Below are 3,410 nucleotides of genomic sequence, written 5' to 3'. Positions count from 1 at the left end.
CCGTAAACAACAAAATAAAAAAATAAATAAATAATCAAAGGATAAGTCCGGACAAGGAGAATGCCGGTCGGCCATAAGATCAGCCAAGTATCCCGCAGCCCAACCACGAACAAACACATCATGTCTCTGCGATCACATCCTCCAATCCTATAAACGACAAAGAAAATTACAGGAATTCTGATCATTTGTTTATCATACATTAGAAGGGTTCCAAAGTACTGCAACGCACCGTCCAAACTGATGATGGACTTCTCCACCTCCCTGGCCGCCGCCCTCCTGGCGGTGCTCCTCTATGTCGCCGTCCTCCGGCGGTGGCACCGCTCCTCCTCCAAACCCCCTCCAGGCCCACCCGGGCTCCCCCTCGTAGGCAGCCTCCCCTTTCTCGACCCGGAGCTCCACACCTACTTCGCCCGCCTCGCCGCCACCCACGGCCCACTCTTCAGCATCCGGCTGGGCACCAAGCTGGGCATCGTGGTCTCCTCCCAGGCCCTCGCCCACGAGGTGCTCGAGGACCACGACCCCATCTTTGCCAACCGCGACGTCCCCTCCGCCGCCCGCGTCATAGCCTACGGCGGCGCCGACATCATATGGAACCCCAACGGCCCCACCTGGCGCATGCTCCGCCGCGTCTGCGTCCGCGAGATGCTCGGCCCCGCCAGCCTCGATGCCGTCTACGGCCTCTAGAGACAGGAGGTCCGGTCGACCATCCATCACCTGCACTCCCACGCTGGGACTCCGATCGACGTCGGAGCTCAGATGTTTCTGACGGTGATGAACGTGATCACCAACATGCTGTGGGGAGGGACGGTGGAAGGGGAGGAGAGGAGTTGGGTGGGGAAGGAGCTCCGGAGGCTGGTGGCGGAGATAACGGAGCTGCTGGTGTGAGGATCCATGCGGACGTGTGTTTAATCCCACATCGGTTATTCGCTGGGTAGATCTTGGGTACTTATACAGGATCCAGGAACCCAAATAATACCTTTTGGCTAGCCATTTTGGGTGAGGTCTTGGGTTATTACAAATGGTATCAGAGCCAGGTTTCGATCCTGGGACCTGTGGGTTATGGGCCCACCCGCTTCCGCTGTACTGTAACAACCTAGGACCTCACCCAAAATGGCTAGCCGGAAGGTATTATTTGGATTCCTTGATCCTGTATAATTACCCAAGATCTACCCAGCGAATAACCGATGTGGGACTAAACAGACGCCCGCACGGGTGCTCACATACTCTCCTCGTTCAAGCCCTGACATCCTCGTCAGGTTAAGAGTTCAAATCTAATCATATGTGAGGACCCGTGCAGGCGTGTGTTTAGTTCCACATCGGTAATTCGCTGGGTAGATCTTGGGTACTTATAAAGGATCAAGAAACCCAAATAATACCTTCCGACTAGCCATTTTGGGTGCGATCCTGGGATATTACAAATGGTATCAGAGCGGACCCGGCCCATAATCTATGTGGAATAGGAGACACTGCAGCACGAATTCATTGGGGCTGACCACGGGCCAATTGTGGTGTTTGTGATTAGATTTGAATAGATTTGAACCCTTAGCCTGACGAGGACGTTAGGCTTGAACTGGGGAAGTATGTGAGGATCCGTGCGGGCGTGTGTTTAGTCCCACATCGGTTATTCGCTGGGTAGATCTTGGGTACTTATACACGATCAAGAAAACCAAATAATACCTTCCGGCTAGCCATTTTGGGTGAGGTCTTGGGTTGTTACAGCTGGGCAGACCTAACGTGTCGGATTTTTTTTTGGTTCTGGCCCGGTTCGATTTGCAGGGGGCGGAGAGGCAGATGGGGGTGCTGCTGGAGCGGTTCGACCGGATCTTCGAGCCGATAATAAACCGGAGGAGGAAGGTCGGGGAGGGAGGGACAAAGGATTTCTTGGAGTATATGCTGAGGATGGAGAAGGAAGGCGGTGATAGCAAGACGCCTTTCCCCATGACTCATGTCAAGGCCCTCCTCATGGTAAAGAAATCTCTCATTCCTCTCTCTCTCCCTATCTTTCTCTTTCTCTCTCTCTTTTAAAATTAATATTTTAATTATGATTTTTTCAATGATATTTAATAAATAGAATTGGGCTATGGTTTTCTTTCATAGGATAATTATTAGTCATGTGGAGTAGTTGAATAAAAAATCTCTAATGTGCGTACCAGAAAAAATTATATTGAGCTATTTTCTCTTTTTTTTGCACATATCCTATCATATCTATTACCGCTAAATTCTGAACCGAGGTCGGAGTGCTACTCAACTTGCTCTGAGGTCGGTAAGAACCGAACTAAATGAGGTGACCAAGGTGAGGTAGATCTGGTCGCCTTCGAGGATTATCTGCAAAAAGTCCACTTGCTGAAAAGTTTTCGATGAGGGACCCTCCAATGTCTAAGTCTAAATGGTAGGGCAATAGTATGGAAGAAAATTTTTTTGTAGAGTAGAGCTCCCGAATGAGCTTACCTAAGAACCCCGAGCCACCCTTTTATATACAGTAGCATAACGATCTGTTACCTGATTTGGCACGATGTGCATTAATTGCAAGGTAACGGTTAGCTGCATTGTTGCCCAATGTGACAACCCAAGAGGGAGGGGGTGAATTGGGTTTTCTAAATTCTTTCGATCTTAACTCTTCTTAATGGATGTGTGTGTGTAATTTAGTTAGTGTCAAATGTATATGTGAAACTGAAAACACAAACAAGGCAATACAAACACACAAAAAGTATAGTGGTTCGGTGCACCCCACAGCACCTACGTCCACTCCTCAAGCGTCTCCTTGGGAATTCACTATAATCCCTCAGATTACAGTTGGATTGTTTTTCGGGCTCACAATCCAAAAATCTTTACAATTTGTGTTTCGGGTTCACCAAAAACCTATGTTGGTTTTTCGGGGTCACCAAAAATCTATTCCGTTGGTTTTACAAGCTCACCAACAAACCTTACAACAGGATTAAGAATACAAGAAACAAAGCTCCTAAATGAGCATATAAATCAAATATGCACAAAGGAGAAGAAAAGAAAAAATGTTATCTCTTTGAAGGCGCTTTTCTTTTCTTCGCTGAGATTGCTTCACTCTTCAAGGGTTGGTGGAGCACTTGATTTCTCTTTGAATGTGCTCAACCACCTTATCTTTTGTTGTTGGAATGAAGCAAAATTAATCAAACACTTTGAGGCTAGGGTTTTTTACTTGAATGCTCTTCTTAATTGCAAAAGATGCTTTCCACTGATGAATTGTACCCCTTAAATACTTTTCCAACCTCTAATAGTAACTTTCTAGCTGTTGGAATGGAGAAACTAGCCGTTTCTAGCCGTTGGAGATTCAAAATGCACTTCTGCATAACTAGCCGTTATGCTGTCAGTCGTGTTGGGGTCGACCCAAGCAAATCTGGGGTCGACTCAAGTTTCTGTTCCTCAGACTGGGGTCG

General features: G+C 47.7%; 1 pseudogene; it reads left to right on the top strand.

The window, feature by feature from the left end:
* The first annotated feature begins 238 nt into the window (after positions 1 to 238).
* On the top strand, positions 239 to 2,147 carry LOC120104329 (flavonoid 3'-monooxygenase CYP75B137-like; annotated as a pseudogene).
* The last annotated feature ends 1,263 nt before the right edge of the window (positions 2,148 to 3,410 follow it).

This window comes from Phoenix dactylifera, chromosome 10 (genome assembly GCF_051530095.1).
Source record: "Phoenix dactylifera cultivar Ajwa chromosome 10, Ajwa_hap1_PhDact_Kaust_v1.1, whole genome shotgun sequence".
Lineage (NCBI taxonomy): Eukaryota > Viridiplantae > Streptophyta > Magnoliopsida > Arecales > Arecaceae > Phoenix > Phoenix dactylifera.
This window is presented reverse-complemented; position numbering and strand designations above follow the sequence as displayed.